General features: G+C 40.1%; 1 protein-coding gene across 2 annotated transcripts in view; it reads right to left on the bottom strand.

The window, feature by feature from the left end:
- The window catches only part of TENM3 (teneurin transmembrane protein 3), a 1,264,183-nt gene that overhangs the window by 699,928 nt on the left and 539,163 nt on the right, over positions 1 to 25,092 (bottom strand). The gene's annotated exons all lie outside the window — the stretch shown is intronic.

The following is a 25,092-nucleotide window of genomic DNA, read 5'->3' as shown; positions in this document are numbered from 1 at the left end:
ATCCTGCATATATTTATGAACCAAGTAACCTGAGTTCTCTGTTGTAGTAGCCACCTTGTAAAATAATTTCACCCTTCTAAGTAGCAGGCATCAATACAAGTACTGATGTTTTGCTAACTAGTAAAAACTTATCTCTTTGCTCAGGCCTTCCTGAGCCTTTGATTTGTAACACCAGTTTTGTTCCTTAAATATGGCAGATGCTAATTTTTATGCTCTACCGGTATTTAATGTGTTTTTTTTACAATGCATAAAAATATATACAATGCATAAAAAATAAAGTCCCAAACATGTGTGTAGAGCTGCCCTAAATCAGAACCCAACGTAGGATCCATTGCTGTCACATAACCAGGAAACTTGGTCTAAATAATTATTTCCCATTTTAAACAGAATAGAGAAATTAAGGTCTAGCACATGTGTGACTAATCTGCAGTGTGTATCCAACAAGAGGCATAGGTTGTGGACATGTGACATCCATAAATAGAAGGCCCCAAAAACCTAGCCAGGTGTTCTGCTACCACCTTTAATAATTATTATAATTATATAATTATATAATTATTAAATAATGGATTCCTGCTTAGTTTCCAGCATGTGCACTAATGTGGTACTCTCTTATACTGTGGACATAATATTGGGTATGCATATACTGTACGGTTGGCCACCAGTAGTCTTCCAAAAGTAAGACGTTCCACAAATGGGATACTACAGTGGAGAAACCATCTTTTTTGGTCACTGCCCAAATTTATAGCACATTACAGAAATATAGATGTGAAGTTACAAGAACATGGATTACCGTGGCTAGGCTATTCTAGTCAAGGAACAACCATAGCTGGCAAACCAGCACTGAAACAGGCACTCCTAGCCACTATGCTTTCCAATGTCCAGAGGGCGAATAACTCCATCCAGAATAGACTCTCTCCCCAATTCTGAGACATGGGAATCACCCACCAAAATGCCTCCATCTTATCATAATTAAGTATCAGTTTACTGGTCCTTATCCAGCCAAAAAATCTGAGTGATGCATTCAACAGAATTCATAATATCAACTTTCAGCAAGAATATTGGCTTTGTACTATAATCCAATTCATTTGATCAGCTTTTTAAGATTCTTTACATGCCCCAAGAGTTGTAACCTGCATGTGACAAGCTATAATCATAGAGATTTATAAACACACACAATTACAGAAAAAAATACTGTCATAGTTATTATAACAATATATACTGCACAATTATGAGTTTTGTTTATTAAGGTTTTTTATTTCATCAGTTTATGAATTTTAATTGTAATTTACTTATTTATTGTAAACTGCCAAGAGAACTTTATGCCAACAATAAACATAATAGAATAGAATAAAAATAAACTATTTAGGATGCAAACCTATAGTCCCTGCACATACACTTTGGATGGGGCAGGTGGTCTGTCCCGATGAGTATCCTCATTGCATCAATGGAAATCAATTGTCAGCCCTCTGATAGTAGAACGGGTGAAAAGGACTAGACTGCCTATGATAAAATAAGTGTCCTTGAAAGTTACAGTTTTCTGTCTTCTCTATAGTGGTGTACCCAATCCAGGGAAAATTTATTTGGAGGTAAGCCAAGCTAATGCAGTAGGACTTGCTCCCAGAAAAGTATATTGGATTGCCTTTTTAGGATTCACTACTTTTCCTACCAGGTTTGTGCCTGTGCCTTTAACAGCAGCCTAACATGCAGAAATTAAACTGGTGAAGTTCTTCATGACATGGCTCTATCCCTGCCAGAAAAAGCAATTTCCAGTCAAATCGCTGGAGAATCAGAGAACCTGTGTAGGGTTTGCTCCTCAGCCTTTTCTTTCCTCAAAGATGTCCTGCAAGGCAGTAGGCACAGATTTTTCCTCAGGGTTTACTCCTGAAGCCTTTCTCCACGAACATTACACCAACTGACCATAATTATTCTCAGAATTCAGCTTTCTACATGCAGCTGAATGAAGTAATAAAGCCCCATACTCACTCTCTTTCTTTAAAAACAAACAAAAAAACATTTCTAGCATAGGAAAACAGCATGTCAGGAAGAAGTCAAAACTGAAATTATTATTATTATTATTATTATTATTATTATTATTATTATTATTATTATTATTTTATTGTATTTATATACTGCCCTATACCCAGAGGTCTCAGGGTGGTTTGGAGGTCTCAGGTCTCATCATTCTCTTGATATTCAGAATTTCTATGTGTATGGAAGTTTGTTTATTAATTTTTTTAAAAAAATTCAAAATTCAAATGTGTTCTTTTTCCCAACCTGCACCTAAAATGGTACAGTACAGGGAAAAAAACTTTATTTAGAGGTGCGCCGGAGGGGGGGGGCAAGAGAATAATTGAAGAGAGGTTGAAAACAAAGTCATTTAAGATTTTATTCTCCCAAGTTAATATCCTACTCAGTAACCTGGAGAACCCCCTAACTCCATACAGGCTTACAACTGGAAAACAACATTAAGTGCCTAAGGCTGCAAACCTAAAGTTCAACCAGGCTTACTTCTCAGTAGACGTGATTAGGATTGCCCTTTAAAGCTGCCATTCTGTACCCATTTACTTGGGAGGAAATCCTACTGAACTCACAGGAGCGTAGTACCAAACGGATATGTAATCTTGGGGTTGCGCTGCGAGAAGAGAAATGTGAAAGTGAAGCTGTCACAAAAGGCCAGAACTGTAACTCTGGGGGGCAAAGGAAAGTGAGGGAAACAGAGCAGGCTGATTCAGAGGAGTAAAGGAACAAGGAATAATAATAACGAAAGGTGAAGTGAGCATGTAATCTCTCTCACACGTTGTGCCCAGGAGGGTATGAGGCAGGCCTCGCATTTCCCTGCCTTTTGCCTCCAGCCTTCCTCACCCCACTCCTTATCAGAATAATAAAATACAGCAAAGTATTTTCCTCAAACAACCACTTACTGAGAGGCCTGAGAGACTTCCTTGCCTCTCAGAAGCAGCACCTCCTCTTCAGTCTCAATACTGAGAGAGCAAAACTTGTGTAGGCCCAAAAGATTGGCTGTGATGTGTAGAGAGCCGATTGGCCACCACAGGAGGCAGATTGAAAGAACTCCAGGGGGTCTCTCAGACCTTTCAGTAAGTGGAAATTTATTAGCATAGCGCACCGGGAGAACTTCAGCTACGTTTTTTTGGGGGGTGGGGTGGTTTTGATCATGTGGGGGGGGGGGAAGAAGAGATGTGTCCCCCAACTGAGAATCCATCACTTCCACTTTTTTTCTTCTTCTTTTCTGTGGGTACAATTTTGGAGGGAGAATTCAGCAGAACTCCCTTATACCTCTGATCAGCTAGTTGCCCTCATCTTTTCCTCTTCACAAATCCAATACAGTGGTACCTCAGGTTACATACGCTTCAGGCTACATACACTTCAGGTTACAGACTCCGCTAACCCAGAAATATTACCTCGGGTTAAGAACTTTGCTTCAGGATAAGAACAGAAATCAGGCTCTGGCGGCGCAGCGGCAGCAGGAGGCCCCATTAGCTAAAGTGGTGCTTCAGGTTAAGAACGGACCTCCGGAACAAATTAAGTACTTAACCCGAGTTCCCACTGTATTCCAGGGGACATTGAGGGAGGGAGGGAAAGGAGGGACACTAAATTCTAAAATGGTCTTTCTGTTTCTGTTCTGGTTTAGGCACAGGGAACAGAAGGGGAGACTCAATTAGAAGTTCCCAAATACAGTACCAAAGGAAAATGGGGAGGCTTCCAAAATTGTTCACATTCAAAACTCTCCTAAAATTCTGGAGTTCTGAATAACCTAGGTTTTTCCCAAAGCAGTACCAATGTAACAGGAATCTTCCGTTGTTCTGCCGTTGTTTTTTAATTTACAATCTACCGTGTACACACACAATTGTAGCTTTCAGACATCTAACTATCAATCCACATGTGTACTTTGATAAAACACTGGAAAGCACCTGTCTTGGTTTAATTATATGTATGGCTGTATCTACAAATCCTTTTTGTGTGTGTTTTAGCAATGTGCAGCAGCACATGAATAAGATCACATGGAGACTGCCTTTTTCAGTGTTTAACCAATGCATGTGAATAATCTGTAATATAGGAGTAATGTGCAATGGATAGATGTTATTGAAAACTATATGCAATTCTAAAATTAATTTCAGAAATCCTGCTAGTTAAGCTAGAGTTCAGAGGGAATAGAATGCAAAGAAGAGCAAACCCATGAAACTATATAGGACTAAACCCAATGAAACCCACTCATCCCTAAATCAAAGCAGGTTTTGTCACCTGCTGAGCAAAAGTTCTGTTGCTACAGAGGATGCTATCTGGGGGTGCTGTTTTTTATACTGCTACCAGTGCTATTGGCTTTAGTTGATTTTTATTGCTTTGCATTGCATTGCATTTTATAGTTTTGGGTTGCAAGTCAACGCAAACTTACCTAGGAGCAATCTGCATTGAACTCAGTGTGACATACTTTGTAACCATGCATATGATTAGGCTGTCAAGTTCCAATTTTTAAACTTGCCTCAGGTATGTCTGCAAAGAAAGTGTGATTTATGAACAAACCAAACTGAATGAATTGTATGCTAACAGTGAGTACAGAAGGCTTGTTGATCTACTCTCTCACTCTAGGGCTAATGATCTACTTGTGATCTTTCTACATTGTTCATAAAGATGAGAACAAAAATGACCATGTGAAGATTAATTTCTTAAATGTATCCCACCCTTTAAAAATATTTTATTAAATACGTATAACAAGTGATCAGTGACCCACTTTGAATTTCACATTTACCTACTTTTAAACACAGTGGGCAGTTAATGCAAGACAACAGCATTACTCTGGAGGGAAATTGGCAGAGAGAGCTCACAACTGTCTGGAATTGAAAGTGCTATCTAATTCTGCTGTACAATGATCAATTCGTTGACAGAACATCTGCTTGTCTCATTCTCTGCAAGTTCAAATCTATATTCCGCTACTCTTCTGTCTTCAGCGTAGAGATTAGTGACATATTTTTGGCACTATGGCCCTGTGCTTCAGTGTTGTTGTTTTAGAGTGTGTGTGTGTGTGTGTGTGTGTGTGTGTGTGTGTGTGTGTGTGTTGCTGTTATAAAGTGCTTATGGAATTGATCTTCCATACAGATTTTCCCCATACACTGTTTCATAACCTGAACTATTTCAACTGTGCACAAAGCATCCAAGTCAACTCTCAGCAATAAGTCACTGAAGGGTTGCAGTTGCCAACAGCAATACTTCAGAAACCACTGAAGACAGACAAATACACACAGTTTTATTGGAAACATTAAACCAGTGGAATCAGCAAAGATTTTAGGGTTAAGAGAACTTGCAAATATTCTCTCCAGGCCTAAAGGAATATCTTCAAAAGTCTGGCAGAAAACTATAAACCATATAGCTACTTAATTCCAACCCATGGTTCCCCCCCTACCAGTTTGAAACAGCAATTGGATTTAATGCATCTTTGTATTGTTTTCAACATATATTTTGGAGTGAGAGACTCTGTAACATAAGATCCACACAACTCCTCATTTCAGTCCTGAAAGAATTCTTGCCTCACCTCTGTTTGAGTTTGAAGCTGGCATAGTGACAAAGAACTTGCACAGACACCTTTCACCCTGGCCAGCACAAGCCAGTGGGGATTAGAATGTGGCAGTAGATCTGCCCACTTCATTTAGGATTGCTAAATGTATAATTTAGTCTGGATCCAATCCAATGGACATTGTCTGGAATAGGTGAGATAATAATTTTTCTAAGCTTTGATATTTCTCCCAAGGTAACTACTACTGCTTTCAGTTTAGAAAAAAGTCTTTTAACTGCATACCAGATAGCAGTATTTGTGACTGCCACAAAATTCTACAGCTGAAGCCTGGTTTCGTTTCAGGTTAGCAGTATTGTTCAACAGATACTGAATGCTAAATTTGACAATATTTTGAATATAATGCAAAATAATAATAATCCTGTTTTTGTTTCAGGAACAGATATTCACAGATACTTATGATATCTCTACTGTGAAAACCTGATGGAATGATGCTCCCTTTTTAAAAAGCAGCTTTAACTCAATGGCCTTTTGGCTCCTGCCAATTAAATTATACTGATTATCCCAAAATTAAATCTCAACACAACCACAATATTATTTTTACAGAAGTGTAAAAAAACACACGTTTGGTTCAGCAAACCAGGTCAAGAGCACAATTCTATGCATGTCTACTGAAAAGTAAGTCCCACTGATTGTAGTCAAATCTACTTCCATAGTAAGTGTGTATAGGACTAAAGCTATTACACTATTTCTATCATAAGCTTTTCCACAGTGGCTGAATGATTCGAAATAATAATGGCAACAGTAGTTATACATAGCTTGATAATAAAATTTGTTCTTTACTTAGCTTGATTTTTCACGGAATTAATTTTTCTACAGACAGTTCAGAGGATAAGATTATATAATTAACAAAGTAGTACATGTGAAAAGGATCTAAGGGTCTTACAGGATCACAAGCTTAACATGAGTCAACAGTGTGATGCAGCAGCAAAGATAGCTAATGCTATTCTATACAGCATCTACAGACGTATAGTGACCAGGTCAAGGGAGTAATAGTACCACTCTATTCTGTCTTGGTTAGACCACACCTGAAGCACTGTGTCCAGTTCTGGCCACCACAATTTAATAAAGATATTGACAAGCTGGAATGTGGGCATAGGAGTGCCACACAGGGTAAAGGGCAGTATATAAATTCAATAAATAACTAATAATAACAATATGATCAAGGGTCTGGAAACCAAACCTTATGAGGATTGGTTGAGGGAGTTGGGTATGTTTAGCTTGGAAAAGAGGAGACTGAGAGAAGATATGATATCCATCTTAAAATATCTAAATGGCTGCCCCGTGGAAGATGGTCTTTCTCTTGCTTGTTTTCTCTTGCTCCAGAAGCTAGGACCCAAACCAATGGATTCAAGTTACATGGAGGGACAGTAGGAACTGTTCAACAGTGGAACAGTCTCCCTCGGAAGGTGGTGGACTCTCCTTCCTTGGAGGTTCTTAAGCAGAGGTTAGATGGCCTTCTGTCATGTATGCTTTAGCTGAGATTTGTCCATAGCAGGGGACTGGACTAGATGACTTTTGGGGTCCCTTTCAACTATACAAATATATGATTCTATGACCTATAACAAAACACATTGGTGCAATCTGCTCTCTAGACATATTTTAGTAAACTCTATGAGAGTGCTACAAATATAAAGTGAATTCTGTGCCATTAGGGAAGTAAATACTTTTTGAACCCAGTTACACATTTTTCATCTGCAAAGACTAATCGAAGTACTGTTATTCAGCCTCTGATCATGAGTTTCTTCCTTTTCAATGAATGGCCTACAAGCATGCAATTTTTAACTTTGCTCATCAGCTGTTTACTTGCTGACTCTTACGTACAGTAAGCTGCTCTGCAACTTTCATAATGTAAGGTGATACTGTACATTATGTTGTTCTGTAATTCCACACTGTCAGAGCTTAGGACAATTATGCATTTAAAAGGACATGGAAAAGACGCATTAACTAATATCCATTGTTGCATTGTTGATATGTGTGTAACGAAAAGGAAGGAATATGTAGTAATGGCATACCTGTGTTAAATGCAATGCTATGTTCATGTGTTTGAATGAGCCAGACCATTTCTAGAGGGTTGCATAACTACTGTTTGTTGATATTCTCAGACACTACCAAATTGTCCAGAACTATGTTGATCTCCTTTCTGATGACCCCAACACTATAAATCATCCCAGATGTTTACCGTCCAACTGAAACAAGACCCAAACCCAACCCTGTTTGTGCTTCCTGCCTGCATTAACTTGTACCCTCACACTACTTCAGTGTCAAGTTTTCTTCATATCATTAATTGTATTCATTGCAGACTTATTGGAAGCTATGCTCTCAGAACTCCACACTGTCTGTTGTGCTGAGGAAAAAGATTTTGCTGTGTTCATTAGCAGGAAGAACTGAATAGATGTAGTTGCAAACACGCTTTACTAGAGAGTAAGTCCATTTGAACACAGTTCCTGAGTAAACATGGAAAGGACAACAATGTAAGGAAATGACCATTTCCTCAATTTTCCTTATCTATTTCAAATTACTGTATAGCAGTTCTTAATTGAAAGGGGTATGTTGATTCTCTGCCCCCTGCAGTAACTGCCCAGAATAGATCAAACTATTTCAATACATTCTTACCTTGGCATGCTTTAGAATTCTGTTTATTGAGACTTAAGTCAAGATGTTTAAAGGGCAAGCCTTCAAAACTAAATTGCTGGACTAACTTCAAAAGAGTCCATATGGTGCCTTAGCCTTTGTACATATGTCTGAAACCTTTACAGAAAAAAGATATATTTTCTTAAATCGTGCCTCTACACATCTCATTTTGGCTCTCCTCCTGCCATGTTACACTTATCCTTTAAGCTTCTTCACATGTTAAGAACATGTCAATTTATTCTTCAAGCTTCAGCAATGAATGAGCCGAGAGAGATATATACTGTTTCTGCAATCTGTGAGAGATTGTTTCCAACTCTCCAACCCTAGGAGCCTTCAGAAGGGAGTTGTTTCCAGAAGAATAACTGTTTTGGGTTTTGTTTTGTTTTATTTCTGGCGTCTCGGGTCTCAGTATAGAAGTTTTGGGAAGAGGGTTCCTAGCACTAGTGCCATCAGTTTTGGTTATGTTTTTATATGTGAAGATATTGAACATTGTTAATTGACCTATTAGTAAGCTTTGAGTGCTTTCAGGTGTGGTCTTAGTACTATAAGTGAGTGATTCAGATATCACAGATGGATCACTGGAAACTTTTTTCCCTTTTGGTCTTTTCAGGTTCTCCATGTTAAAGAAGAAGAAGAAGAGTTTGGATTTGATATCCCGCCTTTCACTCCCCTTCAGGAGTCTCAAAGCGGCTAACAATCTCCTTTCCCTTCCTCCCCCACAACAAACACTCTGTGAGGTGAGTGGGGCTGAGAGACTTCAAAGAAGTGTGACTGGCCCAAGGTCACCCAGCAGCTGCATGTGGAGGAGCGGAGACGCGAACCCGGTTCCCCAGATTACGTGACTATCGCTCTTAACCACTACCCCACACTGGCTCTTAAATGAGGGGAAATATGGACTTGCATTTTTATGTGACTGTCATTGTGCAGATGTTGTGAAAAATATGCATGCATGAGCAGCCGTGACCCCACACCCAACTGGTAGCACCCTTTTTGATTCCTGCATTGCAGGGGGTTGGACTAGATGACCCTTTGGTCTCTTTCAACTCTATGATTCTATGATGTATTTTAAAACAATTTGTTGTTAAATTCTTAGTGCTAAATTTGAGGGGTGTTATAACTTTTATTATGATTATGTGCTATTATTTTAGAATGTTTATTTTTTTGTTTACCACTTAGAGCATAAAGTAGAAAATAACTTGACTATGACTAATAAACCTGGTATCCCACAATAAAACTGTCAGCTTTATCCAGGTTTACATATGGCACTACATTGTCAATGCTGATGCACCTAACATTCAGCATATTTTGAATCATGTGTATAAATTTTGATCTAGACGATAAGAAGAATTAGGGTTAGAATTACTCTGACGAATCTTACTGTAATGTGTCCCATGGATAAATACTACAAATATATGAAAGACGGCGATTTTCTCTTCATTGACTTCACGCAACAGTTTATATAACTGTCTGTAGCTTGTTGATTAGGTCTAAAAACTTTGATGTAACTTATTCAAATCTGCTACTCAGAAGTCAGATGGGTTATGTTTCAGTGAAACAAATTAAAATTAAACTTGCTACTACAGATTAATTGTGTTGCTTCTAATTCTCAAGGTTTCATTTGCAAAATGTAGCAGAGTAGTTTTTCAAGATCTCTTTGATTATTTTTGCAACGAATAAGGCAGTATCTGTGGACTGTCTTTGCTTTCCTACATCATCCCCACAATGCATTCCACTTTGTCTGGCTATTCTGTGTCAATGGCAAAGTATAACAATGGGTTATAGTTGCAGATTACACAAGCTGTTATTAGCATTCTGTATGATAAGGCTGTATCAAGTCTGCTAAACTAACCTTGTGAGACATGAAATGATCCCACCTTCATGATGGCTCCACAACGATTCTCTGGCACAAATATGTTCAAAGGGGAAACTTTATTAAAGTAATGAAAGTAACGCCACCCTGTTATAATGCAGACGTCTATACATCAAGTTTTATGTATTTGTTTACTAACAAAATAAGATGAGATAAACAGAACACACAGCAGAGAACTGAGGATTTAAAAAAATGTCTCTCCTGAGACAAACCTAATAACTTTCTCCAAAAGCTCTCATAAATTATTAGCTTTGAAATCACTCAAAGTGTCTGAAACATAGTAGGTGTCACTGATGTACTTGAAGTTCACCTAAGAAACTGCATCATCAAAATGTGCCGACAAAAACTGCCAGCAGCTATGCCACCTTGCAATCAATCACAGATCTGTTTGAGAGTTATAAAGTGTCTGAAAGCTATAATTTCATCGGCTTCTAGCTGCATATATTTAAAACTTCATATTCTTGTGGGTGAAAGGAAGAGACTGGAAATATTTGTCAGCTCCGCTTCCCTCCATATCCAACACATATTTACAGAGTCACCAGTGGGTTGTTTTTTTTTTTTAAAGATAATATTATCTGCAGAAATATTATTACAGGCCAAGGTGCATAGCCTAACATCACTGGGGGTAGGGGTGTGATAGGTGGAAATGAAGACAGGACAGCGTCTTGGGTTTGAAATGGCCACAACCTTATTGATTAGAGATGTCAGTAGGCTTTAGCATTGGCACTGGGTATGGCTCCTGAATGAACCTGCCCATTTGCTGGTTGATTAAGCCTTCAGGGTCAATCCTGGATTTAAGGATTACATGAATCCTGGGCAATCCTTCCAGTGTGCCATTTGGAAAATTCTATGGCCCGTTAGCCCCCAACTGGGCATTCAGACAGAAACCTTTCTCTAAACTCCTTTTCTGGGGTACCCTGATGCTTCGACTGAAGCGGTGAGAAGGTCTCCCTACCTGCCCCCCTTTTCTGCACTAAGGAACCAGCCCATTGCCTTTTCCCACCAACAAGTTGTGACAGCTGCTACGTTGTGGACCAAACCTCCAGACAGGCCCAATTTTGTCTGCAGGTGAATTTCTCCCTGGCCCCAAGTACAGGAGCTGAAACGCTCCATAGCGAGGTCTCAAGTACACACCCCTCCCCTCACATTTCCACATGTGTAGCCTTCACTGGGCCCAGTGTGATCATCCAGGGAAGCCTACATGAACAGAGGTCAATGCGTAAAGGCTTACTGTGTTCACATATCAACACTAATAAATAGAGGATGGAACCGAGGAGACCACACCTCACTGGAGAAATGACCAATGGCTTTGCCCCTTTAAATGAGCAACATATGAAGGGGCTTAGATGGATGGAGGGAGGGAGGGTAGATGCACATCAGTTATCAACAACCAACAGGACTTGGTGAAACAGAAATCAATGATTTTATTGGATACCTGGTAGAAAAGTGATTTAGGTTATTAATATAAAAGTTAAACTTGATCCATTCATGTCTCTCCTGTATTAGTCTGTACAGCCACACTAGGTGCTGTAACGGTTTGACTTTACCCCCAAGAGTGCACTCTTCTCGAGACAGACCTATGCCAACTAATGAATTGTGAAAAAGACCACCCCAACAAGACGACTTGTTGGTCTAGGTTAGGGGTGGGAAACTGGCAACAATCATCAGGCCTGATCCATAACTCGCCACCCCATATTGGCCACTTTTGCTAGGCAGGCAGGGCTTCCAGGGAAGAATCAGAAGCAGAGGCGCCAACTTGAATGAAATATTGTGGGGGTCCAGGTAAGCCCCGCCCCGCATAATCAATCACATAACATGATGCACACACACCATTTGAATAGCAATGCCCATCAATTTTGCGGCTGCCGAAGCCAGCACACCCTCCAGGAGTTGGCTCTTATTATCAGCAGCACACTCTATCTGCACTACTGAGTCTTCCTCCCCAGCTGTAGTCTGCAGTTTGTGGAGGGGTTGGTTCAGCTGTAATTCAGCATTTTTATTTCTATTTGCCACAGGGTGACAGAAAAGGACACCAAATTCAAAATATGCCATATTTTACCAGCATCTGGAAAGGAAGGCTCGTTAAGACAATTAAGAGTGTGCACCTAATCTTTGTCCGCAGACAGCTTCCAGGTCATGTGGCCAGCATAACTAAGCTGCTTCTGGCGAACCAAAGCACCACACAGAAACGCTGTTTACCTCCCCGCCGGAGCGGTACCTATTTATCTACTTGCACTTGATGTGCTTTCAAACTGCTAGGTTGGCAGGAGCTGGGACCGAACAATGGGAGCTCACCCCATCGCGGGGATTCGAACCGCTGACCTTCCAATCGGCAAGCCCTAGGCTCTGTGGTTTAGAGCACAGCGCCACCGCATCCCAATGATAGGTGATAGACAGGGGTATATGATTTGGACCTAACTATGCCACAGGCTAAATTAGGGCCTTGTGGCCCTAATTATATGTGTGAGCACGAGGTTCCATACCAATATGTAGGGGCATGAGTCTTGCCTGCGATGCAAATGTGCCTGGGTTCAAATCCTGGACAAGCCTTGTCAGAGATGCTAAGGGGATTTTGAAAGGGGCCGTAGCTGACGGGCAGAGCACATGTTTTGCATGCAGAATGTCCCAGGTTCAACCTGTTGTGTCTCAATGATTTAAAAAATCAAATCACGTAGCAGGTGGGAGAAAATATCCTTGCCTGAAACCCTGGCAAAGTGTCAAAATAGATAATACTTGGCTATATGGCCCTTCATAAGGCAGCTCCTTTCATTCCTATGACGTATAGTATCAGATGAGATGTGGAACAGAAGGCAGTAAAAAAACCCAGTCAAGAGATAAGATGGAGGGAGAAGAGAATAACCAGTAACAGACAAGCATAATACAAACCCAAGGAGGAGGAGGATTTGAGGGAATAAAAAAGATCAAAAATGGCAAAGGCAGAAGACCAGCTGAAGATAAAAATATAGGCATTCAAATCAGGTAGGAAAACATGGTAAGAGCTGCTTAAGGCCCAGTTCATACATCATTAATATTATGTACTTGCTAAAACATCTAGACTTTTCATCACATTGGCAAACACATACAAGGCCTAATTGGGATGTGTAGTGGAATATTGCAACTATGACAAAATTTGTTATGGGTTCAATCCAGCCAGAATTAAGCACATTTATTTCAGTCGTCCTTGCTCTAAAAATTCATGTGCCTTAACAGTAGCACTGTTGCCCTTTGTGGACGGTGCCCAGCGTAAAAGACAAGACAGTGTTAAAAACTATTCATCCAAAACTTGAAAAAAGTTCAACCCATTATATACAAATGCATCTATTCTGTATCTGTTCAATAAATCCTGATATTTCTTTGAATAATAGTGAACTTCTTCAATGTGTTTCTTCTTCTTTTATAAGAAATAAATTGTTGTCGTTTGTTGTTATTCAATCTATATTATTAGTTTTGCTTTTAAAAAATATTATTGATGAACTTAATGGGGGGGGGGGGGAAACAAGGAAGGGATCTGTAAATAAGGATACACAGTTAAAAGATGTGGCGGAATCAAGGTGTGGGACATCCTGGGAAAACGCACTGTCAAAAAGAAACCACATTTTAAACCATATCATCAGGACCTGCTTCTTCCCACCCTTCAAGCACGTCCATGGAAACTGTTTTGCTTTCTATGTGAGTTGATATAACTTACTGCCCAGTTAACAACACAGAGAAACAAGTAGCCAACCGTGAAAGGAATGTGCTCATGGACCAGGTCCGCCCTATATAATGGCAAACAAAGTGCCTCATTTCTATGCCAAGTGTAATAAAAAGAAGTGAGTGGGATCTTATGCATTGGATTTCTTTCATTTTCCTCCCTGCCTCCTGCTGCCCCTCCCATATCTCTCATGAATACTGAGTACCAAAGTGCTTCCTGTTCTGAACTATAGGACACATGCTGCGTGCAGCTCTTGAAGTGAGCTCAGCAAGGGCTGGAAGTAGACAACACTATGAGCTAATGGAGGAATAATTTAAAGTGAGCCTGGGCGGTTTAAAAAGAAAAAGACCCACACACATAGAATTATATAAGGCTTGCCTTTCTTGTTTCAGTTACTAGCAGCTGCTAATTTTAGCCCCTTTTCTCCCAAAGACTATTTTCAAAGATTTCTGGAATAACAAAAAGGGCTTTTAAGCCTTAATTATCATTGCTTGGTCATTTCAATTAACCTTGTTTTACATCTACTGCTGATAGCTATGCAAAGAATAATTAAATGACATGAGTCTATACATATAAACTTATTGTTGTAAAGATTTCCATGATTCAGTTAAATCTTCTTTCGCAAAAGAAACTGCTGCTTATTTTACCTTTGTCCGTATAGATGTAATTTCTTACAGGAAATATTTAGTTCTGTATATATAGTCAATATATATCCACATTTTATTTTTATTTTTTTTAAATATTTTTTTATTGCTTTGTTTTCCAGGGTCAAAGTACAAAATTGATACATCGTCAATAACACAACAAAAGCTTTTTTTTTTTTTTTTTTTACAAAGTAAAGAAACAAGAAAGAAAAAGATTCACTTTTTCAGATCCTTTTTCAACATCAACTGGACTTCCCCACATCCTCCATCCCTGCTTTCTTTACAATAAAAATCAACAGCAAATTAAAACCTTGTTTCATGTGTATTTGTATTTTCGTCTAATTATTTACTCTAAAAGTTAAACTTTTCTCAAACATAACTTAGTTTCAATCATTTCCGAATCTCGATACTGAAGCATGTTTTTCTCAAAACTTAGCAAATTCTCAACATTCATATAACTTAAAATGTTTTTGTAAATAGTCCTTAAATTTTTTCCAGTCCTCTTCCACTGCTTCTTCTCCCTGGTCTCGGATTCTGCCGGTCATTTCAGCCAATTCCATGTAGTCCATCAGTTGCGTATGCCATTCTTCCAGTGTAGGTAACTCCTGTGCCTTCCAGTATTTGGCTATAAGGATTCTTGCTGCTGTAGTTGCATATAAAAAGAAAGTTCTATCTTTCTTTAGCACTCTCTGGCCCACAATGCCCAGGAGGAAGGCTTCTGGTTTCTTGTGAAAGGTATACTTAAATACCTTTTTCAACTCGTTATAAATCATTTCCCAAAAGGCCTTCACCCTCGGGCATGTCCACCAGAGGTGAAAGAATGTTCCTTCAGCCTCCTTACATTTCCAACATTTATTATCAAACAAGTGATATATCTTTGCAAGTTTGACTGGGGTCATGTACCACCTGTACATCATTTTCATAATATTTTCTTTTAAGGCACTACATGCCGTAAATTTCATACTGGTGGTCCATAGCCTTTCCCAGTCTTCAAACATAATGTTGTATCCAATATCTTGAGCCCATTTTATCATGGCTGATTTAACTGTCTCATCTTGAGTATTCCATTTAAGCAACAAGTTATACATTCTTGAAAGCACTTTCGTCTTAGGTTCAAGTAGTTCTGACTCTAATTTTGAAATATATATCCACATTTTAAAAGGCAAGGTGTTTTGCATATCATTTTCCACACCAAATACCATCCTTCATCAATGCTGGACCATAAGCTACTCATCATCAGTCACCATGGCTGTCCACTCTACACGATGGGCCTAATGCAGTCTCTCTCAACCTGTGGGTTCCCAGATGTTGTTGAACTACAACTCCCATCACCCCTAGCTAGCAAGGCCAGAGCTCAGGGATGATGGGAGTTGTAGTCCAACAACATCTGGGGACCCACACATTGAGAACCACTGGCCTAATGTGTCAAAAAGAGTCACATGTCCAGGTACAGCCATGGTTTTCTCATTCGATTGCTCCAGAACTTGGGGACACTCCTCAAACAATCTCTTCCAGCTGCTTCATAAAGATGTTAAACAACATGGGAGATAGTTGTATGTCCCTATTGGTACTTTCTGGTAGTTGTCTTGTAGTTAGGAGTAGAACCACCGAAGCACTCTGTCCCCAACTCCCACCCTCACAAAACCTCTCCAGGATGGTACCATGGTCAATGGTATTAAAAACCACATAGGCAGCAAATAGAAAAACCACATAGGCAGCATACTTTCACCAGCTCTCTATTGAAACAGATCATCAACCGGACCGAACAAGGTCATTTCAGTACCAAAACCCAGACTGAAATCAGATTGAAATGGGTTCGGATAACCCATTCCACCTAAGCACACCTGAAGTCATTCAGCTACCACCTCCTTTATCACCTTACTCAAAAAGGGGATATTAGCCACTAGGTGGTAGTTGACCTGGGGGTCAATGGAAGCTGTACCACCACCTCCACCTCCACGAAAGTATAATGTCCAGATCGAGGGAAGTAATAGTACCACTCTATTCTGCCTTGGTCAGAACACACCTAGAATAATGTGTCCAGTTCTGGGTACCACAATTTAAGGAGGATAGAGACAAGCTGAAATGTGTGCATAGGAGGGTGACTAAGATGACCATGGGTCTGGAGATTACTGCATTGCAGGGGGTTGGACTAGATGACCCTTGGGGTCATTTCCAACTCTACAATTATATGATTCTATGATTCTACCTATAGGGACATGGGTGGCGCTGTGGGTTAAACCACAGAGCCTAGGACTTGCCGATCAGAAGGTCGGTGGTTTGAATCCCCGCGATGAGGTGAGCTCCCATTGCTCGGTCCCAGCTCCTGCCCACCTAGCAGTTCGAAAGCACGTCAAAGTGCAAGTAGATAATAGGTACCGCTCCGGTGGGAAGGTAAATGGCGTTTCCGTGTGCTGCTCTGGTTCACCAGAAAGCGGCTTAGTCATGCTGGCCACATGACCCGGAAGCTGTACACCGGCTCCCTCGGCCAGTAAAGGAGATGAGTGCCGCAACCCCAGAGTCATCCGTGACTGGACCTAACGGTCAGGGGTCCCTTTACCTTTATGATTCTACCTGCAAAGAGGCATTTACCACCCTCAGGACCAATCCTGCTTTTGAAAAGCTAACGTCTTTGATAAACAGTGCAGGTAATTCACCTTCTTAAAACACACACACATGTTCTGACAATATTTTAACAAGTAAAAATGAAAATATCTTATTTTACTGCTGTCTATAGGGTGTTTCCTTAAAATTCACAATTTGGTGCACATACTAGAAATTAGTTTGTGCATATTCTTTTTTAAAGTATTCTCTTTTAAAGGATCTGTATTAAGCAAGTTATTTAAAGGCCAGCAAATGTTTGCCTCCCTAGATGTTTGCCATTTGAACTAAGAAAAATGTTAACTACCAGTACACTATGGAGAGCTTGATTAGCTAATTCAGCTTTAAGCAATGATCTAGCTACCTTGTCTTCATCATGATACTTTAATGATGAGTAATTAGTTTTCAAGATCACTAGAAATGTGTTCCCAATAAAAATAAAATTAAGCTATGATTCTTGCATAATGAAAATTGCAATTATTCATTCATCTTATTTATTACCTTATATACCCAAGGCTATTTAGTCAGCTAGCTGTCCTGGCTTCTAGTATATTTCTTTGAAACAGAGGAAAAATAATAATAGTTTAAGCAGACTTACTCTTGTATTTAGAATACTTCTCAATAATATGTTTTTGTTTTTACTCCAGTGCACAAAATTCAGATTATAATTGTGGTATGCTAACAAAGAACACAATATTAATGCACTGAAAATATTGAATAAATGCAATCATGTATAGTATAGCTGTATGAGTTCCATGAACAATGGTGGTCAATTCTTTTTCTACAAAAAAGAAAAACTCAGCCCAAGAAAACTCAGCCCAAATTAATCACTTTTAAATCCCATTGCAAATTTACAAATCTTTGTTGCTTAAGCCAAAGGCAAACAGTATAATAAAATATGGTAAACCACTCAAAACATGATTTTAAAAAATAGTATAATGCATTGTGCATGCAATATCAAATATATTTTACAACAACAATAAACATTACATTCAGTACCAAAAAAAGAGGATGTGGTTTCTACTTGTTTAAATCTAAATGAAAAATTTAAACCTATTCTGTCTAAATCCCATTGAATTACATACATTGAACAGAGTTAACTGTATGCTTAGTTCTCCCATTAAAAACCAATGAGACTTAAAAGTGCTTTGGGCTGGATGTCCAATCTTTTCAAGTGTGGTTCTCCTTTCAAGGAAGCCATCAGGAATTGAGTGATTGTATTGTCCAGGCAGTTCCTCCTTGCTGTACCAGGCAAATTAGTTGCTTTGCTTCTTTAACTTTAAGATAAGATGAATGCCATTTTTCACCCTGGAGGGAAGATGACTATCATCCATATCTACAGAACCTGTCACACTGAACTAGGATTAACAAGAGTTATAAAATACTAGTCTTGAGGAGCTGCAACTCTGTATTTCTATAAATATCCAGCTATCTAGCTTCCTGGCAAACATTTTGACAACAAAAACAATATACAACTCCACCATTTTTAGATGCACATAGAAACTAGTTGGTCATGCCAATCCAATTAGATTAAAAATCTGGATATGAAGTGTATGATGTAATTCTGTGACTCTCTTGCCTTGCCTGTGACTCTCTTGCCGGTGTACAGCTTCTAGGTCTTGTGGCCAGCATGACTAAGCCGCTTCTGGCGAACCAGAGCAGCACACGGTAACGCTGTCAAGATTACTAGTTACTAATTACATGTCCTGAAAGAGTAGTACTGTGCTAGCTGTACAGCCACCCACAAACAAATACAGAAGACTTTACCATATGATTTTTAAAAAGCATATCTGATCCTTTTACAGCATTATTGTTCCTTTAGGTGTGATAGAACCTAGTGCACAGGAAAAAGGAAGCAAGGGGAATTTTTTTTTTTACTTGGGCCATGAAAGAAATACTGAGTCTGAGTGATGCAAATTATTTATTTATTTATTTTTAAATCCACCTCATTGGGACTCCACTTTTGTTTCAGCAGCTTAATGCAGAAAACATTGTGACCATGGCCATATATTGGATCATGTACCAATATAGGTTAATGGAGATTATTATGTTTGATAATGCAAAGGTTATTAAACAAGCACTGCAAAAAGAATGTTAGGGCAAATAAAATGCATTAACCTGATGTAGGAAAGACATTAGGCTTCGTGCCAGATGAGCTTCCTTGGGGAGAACATTGTGTACAAAAGGAGCCACCACAGAAAAAGTCCTGCACTAATTCTCACATGCCTCATCTGCATGAATGAGAATAGCCTCCAATAGGATTATGTGTATACTAGGACAGAAAAATGCAGGAAAATGTGATCTTTCTTGTACTTGGATTTAGATATGTAAAGGTAGAAATCAGTAGAAGCTTAAGGAGGATGCTATCAGAGCATAGATAACTGTACCCAGAGTTGTCCAGTGTTGGACCAGGAGCAGCTCACCTATTGATCATAGCTGGTGAAAGATGTATCATGCCATGAAAGAAGCTTGGGTTTACAAAGATAAGGCTAAATCTAAGAGTACCTCCAAGTTGTGAACCTGCTAAAGGGAGTGCAACAGCATCTGGAAAAGTCTGAGCATCACCATTAAACCAAACAAACTACCTGCTAGCAGGATGCCTGGAGAGTTCATTTAAGAAAGCATTTCGCCAGTGACAAAATATTGTTTAAATCATGGCACAAATCCAAAGAACAACCATCCACTTCAACTGAGCAATCAATTTTAATCTTGAAAATACAGAATTTCCCTAAAAATATACTGCATCTGCAACCTGTACAACTACAATTTAGCAGTTTTTGCACACGTGCATGGACAAAATAATCTAGAAAGGCCCTAAGATTTTCTCTTTGTCTCACTTTGGATTTGTAGCTTATTATTCCTTTTCCTATACCCTTTCTTCGAATACAATAGTTTGCACACTTCTGAGCTGTCTTGTTTTACCTGCAAGATTAAACAGAGCCACAAAAATGTCTGAGGTTTTTTTTGTTTTCATTCTATCAAGTCATTTCCATTTGTGTTAAAAGATGTTCTGCCTAGCGCTTTTTTTTCCTTTTTTTTACAGAGACACACTCTGGCTTTCCCCCTTCTTGTTTGAGGTTTAAAAGCATGGTTTGATCCAAGAAAAGCAGTTATGCACAAGAGACTGCTCTGCATTAAATTAGAAGGTTACTCATGCAGTGCATTCCTGTTTTTTGATTGGTGGGATATCGGTGTATGATTTATTATTTAGCATCACTTTCATACAGCATGTGAAATTCACACGTTTAAAAATAATATCTCAATTTAATGTGATTTTAAGTATGCAAATGCAGACAAAGAAGTAAATGTGCACTTCCACCTACACAGTGTAGGCATAGAACAGGTTATGTATGTGTTCAATACATTGCATAGTTCAGTCTTCACCCAACAGTGCTTTCCCCATAAAATAATTTATAGCACCCCTTCTTAGTTTATGGATTTTTATTTATGTTTATGTTTATGTTTATGGACTACAAGCATAACTTGAGCTCAATAAACACAAAGTTGGGGCCAAAAACCTATACTATATCTAAACAAAACTGTCTTAAATCTAGTAACTTAATTGGAAGCCCATTAGTCAAAAGAGTACATAATCTGATCTTCCTACAATAATTTAAGAAAACACATAAGCAGAACGTATGACAGAATGGAAGTCTTCAAAGATTTTTTTAAATGGCACCCCAATTAGATAAAAGTAGCCTTTTACCTAGTTTTTGCTGAGACAGGTTCTAAGTTGGTCAGGTGTCCATCTGTATTGCAACACTTATACAATCCCTTTCGAACTGGTTGGATGTGTTGTTTGATGTCTGGGGCTGCATGTCTGTACCTGGTGCCACCAACTGTGCAGTATGACTAGTAGTTTGTGACTAGATGCATACATGACTACAGCTAGACAGAAGCCTTTGTTTTTACATGTTAAGGTACAGAAGACCACTTTAAAACATCCACAAAATACACCATCAATAGAGTTGCCATATTTTGACGTGCAAAAAGAGGACACATTTGCCAGTGTAAGGGTGTGGGAGGAGGCATGTGCCAGCATGCTGTGGGAGGGGTGCATGCTGGAGCAACATCGGAGGGTGCTGGGGAGAGACAGGGCAAAATTTGTGCATGAAAAATGGAGGAGAGACATATAAATAGAAAGAAAGTTGCCTCCCCCTCTTTGGGGCGCTCATAGGACAGGGGAGGGGTGGAAGACATACAAAATAATTTTAAATCCCAGGAAAAGCAAATGAAGGAAAACGGCAACTTTTTATGTAGAAGGAAGAGAAAGGGAAGGAGCAGAAAAGGAGGGAGGGAGGGATTGAAGAAAACAAAAAGGAGAGAGGAAAAGAAAAAGAAAGGGGTTTGGAAAAGGTTCTGGCCCTTGCCCTCCTCGTCTGGGGTCTCCCCAGCTCCTGGGGAGGTAGCGAGGGAAGCCAGGCCAGGGGCGATTGGGCAGAGTAAAAGCCCATTTTGGGGTGGGGAAGAGCCGAACAGCACTAGGCCTGCAGGGCTCCCAAGTCGCCGCATCCCTCCCACCTCTCTGCCACGAAAGGAAAGCAACTTCTCTGAGACACACTGCTTCCACTTCCAGGGCACAGCTGTTCTACATTGCTCTCCCAGAATGGCAGTTGTTGAGTGTGCGTGTGCTCCCTTGGAATCAAAGAAAAAACCCCAGACATTTTGGCAACTTCAATCAATCTGCCCGGACAGAAATTTTACCCCTGAAAAAGAGGGTGCATCTGGGAACAACTGGATATATGGCAACTGTACCACGAAAAGCTATCAAACACTAAACATCTTTAATTATTAGAGAACATCGCCTAGCCTTTAGACTTATTTTTGTGTGTGTGTTCTCCATTTCCCCCCACAATACAATTATCACTAAATAAATGCAAAATCATGCAAAGCCAAGAAGCCCTGGAACTGCCCCCCCCCAGCAAGGTGGAGGGCTACTTACCAGGTTATTGGAAGGTCGTGTGATGCTCCTGGGAAAGCACTGGGAAGCTCCTTGCTTACTTGGCTTTGGGAAGGTGGCACAACGCCTCTGGTCGTGTCCCAGGACCCTCCTGCAACCTTCCTGGAGCCTGATAAGCAAGGAAAACCCACTAGGTGCAGAGGTGTAGGGAAATAAATAACTGGAGAGCAGGGAACGATGAGTTTCCCTCACTCCCCATTTATTTCTTTATTCCCTCATCATTGCAAGGCTGTGATTGTGTGTGTGAAAGCAGTGTAAGATGAGAGTTACCTGTACTACTTTAGGAAACAGAAGCAGGCCATACACTGGTCACTGAAGGAACAGCTTTGCCATAGGACTTTGATCCACATATTAGCACTTGTGCATGCAGGTTCTGCTGCCAGTTGCATACCTCCCCAGCAGCAGCTTATCCTAAGCTACATCTCTTCAACATCTGTATGAAGAACAAGCTTTGCTGAAGTCCAGGCATATCATACCAACAGCTTCCTCCCTATCCAATAAATGGGTTGTTTCATCAAAGGAAGAGACTAAGCTTTTTATTCATAAAATAAAGTTCACAGCTAGTAATGTTTTCTGTCCCCCCCCCAAAGTGCATTAGCTCTTATTCAGTCTAATGGGACAAAACCAATTTTTATTTTAATAGAGCAAATGGATTTATGCCCAATGGAAAACTGGCAATGAACACATCCCTCCCCGCCGCCCCCCCGCCACTGAAATATCTAATTGTGGATCAGCTTGCACTTTTCTATCAGAAAATCATTGTGCATTAAAAAACAAAAACAAAACCCAATGACCCATAGGAAAGCTTTTTATGCTATAAGGCAGTAGTTTTCAAACGGTGTTCTGCAGAACTGTGGAGTTCCCTGAAGGTTTATTCTCCAGTGAAGAAGAACAAGAGTCCCTGAAAAAAAGCAGATTGATAATCATGTACACCCACAGGGCAACAATGGGTGTATTCTAGGGTGCATGCCCAGCCTAACAGTGTCATGAGCCTGTTGTCCATAAGCCTGTAGTCCACAGTTAAGCAGTAACTAAGTAGTAATTGTCTAGGTAGTACCATATCAGACTACATGTGAAAGTGTCATATAACTGAGTGCTCATTCATATCAAAAATTCTTTCCACATACAAAACTCCCCTATGAGGAAAGGTTACAACACTGGGGGCTTTTTAAATTTAGAAATAAAAAGCAAGTAAGGGGGACATGGTGGATGTGTACACAATTATGAAAAGTGTGGAGAAAGTGGATAGACGCTTTTCTTCCTCTTTCATAACACTAGAACTCAAGGCCTCCAACAATGCTGAATGTGGGAAGATTCTATGCCGACAAAAGAAAGTACTTCTTTACAAAGCACATAGTTAACTATGGGATTTGTTCCTGCAAGACCTAGTGGTGGTCATCAACTTGGAGGGCTTTACAAGAGGATTAGGTAGATTCGTGGAGGATAAGGCCATTAGTGGCTACTAGCCATGATAGCTTCACTGTTAGCTACAGAGGCAGTGTGTTGGCATCCCGCTCTCTTGAGAGACAATGCAGTGAACCTCCAGGGGTGAAGTGAAACCACTGGAGAATGGTTGCTGTGGCTGCAGAAACAGTTAACTCTTAACTGCTGCCTTCTGCATTGTTTTTTCTGCTTTAGCAGCTCTGAAGTGACCTCTCCAGGAGGCAAGCCAGGGCACTGTGTATGGTGGTCCTGGGCTGCCCAGATGCAACCCCCCCCCCCCCGTCTCGCTGATGTGATCCAAAGGGAAGCAGAGCTATACATCGGAAGGAGTTGCACAAGACACCATCCAAGTGTCTTAAGAACTCCATTCCGGATTTCTGTGAGCCAACCTCCACTGGAGCCTGTCTTCTCATGCAGGGGAAGTCCCTAATTCACCAAGGGTTCTAGGGTTGCCATATTTCAAAAAGTGAAATTTTGAAAGTTGCTGAGCTTTTTTTATACTGCGGACATGGGTTGCCATACGTCCGACTGCAGTATTCCAGCTATGTCTGGATGTATGGCAACTCTGTTTGAGACCCATTGGCCACTCTCACCTGATGGATCTCAAAACCTTGGTGGTCACACCCGTTTCCCAGGCCACTGTTGCATGCTGACAGCTTCTAGGAGCTACATACAGATGGGAGCTGAGTGCAGGGTGGGGACTAAAGGTGGACAAACTACCCCAGAAGGAGCACAACATGTTTCCCACCAGATGTACTATCCCTAACACCCCATTCAGTAAGCCTCTGAATACCAGTTGGAGGCAATCAAGTGGGGAGATGGCTGTTGTTGTTGAGCCCTGCATGTAAGCTTTCTATTGATATCTGGTTGATCATTAGAAGAACAAGATGCTGGTCTAGACTGGCCTTTTATCTGCTCCATCAGGGCTCTTATGTTATTACCTTCACAGATAAGGGTTCTAGCCTAGCTTCAGCCTACTATGTGAGCTAGCTATGTGCAGTGTTTTGCTGTTGTTGGTTTTGCTTCAAAGAGGAACATTCAAAGTTGTGAGTTCCCGCCTGTATTTTAAAGTGGCAGTGCTGAGTTTTGGAATCCTGAAATGCCTGCTCCATTGTGTGTATGTGTGTGTGAAAAGGGTGGTAAGCTGCAAATGTCCGTCTCTTATTTTGAATCAATCTGTTCCTCAGCAGACAAACTGAAAGTGTTTCCTGAAAGTAGGAAGTTTGAAAACCACAACAAATAAAACTGTTTTCAAGTAAACCATTTCCTGTATACCCATCAATTCATACTTGTGATGGCAGTATCATTATTTAGTTATTTAGCACCATCAGTGCAGATGGCACTTTAGCAAAGGCAGTATGGGATTGGAAGAGGGGTGCGGGGGAGAGGATCACAAAGGTTCATTGAATTTTAACCTTGATTCCAATGTTTTGCTCCTGGTTGGTGGGAGATGAGGGGAAGACCTAGAGTGTACTCCCATATTTCCTTTGCAGAATTCTCAAAATGCAAATGACACACTAGTTCACTCTGATCATTTTTACACTGCAACAGGAATGCAAGTTTTAAGATTAAAAAAGAACTGAGAATTTGATTTCTATTACACCGTAACCGTAACAGGTTTCTGCTTAGACAGGAATCAGGCTTCACTTCAGCTCAGTTAAT

The sequence above is a fragment of the Podarcis muralis genome, chromosome 9 (genome assembly GCF_964188315.1).
Source record: "Podarcis muralis chromosome 9, rPodMur119.hap1.1, whole genome shotgun sequence".
Classification (NCBI taxonomy): Eukaryota; Metazoa; Chordata; class Lepidosauria; order Squamata; family Lacertidae; genus Podarcis; species Podarcis muralis.
Note: the sequence above shows the minus strand (reverse complement) of the source record. Positions and strands in the feature narration are given on the sequence as shown.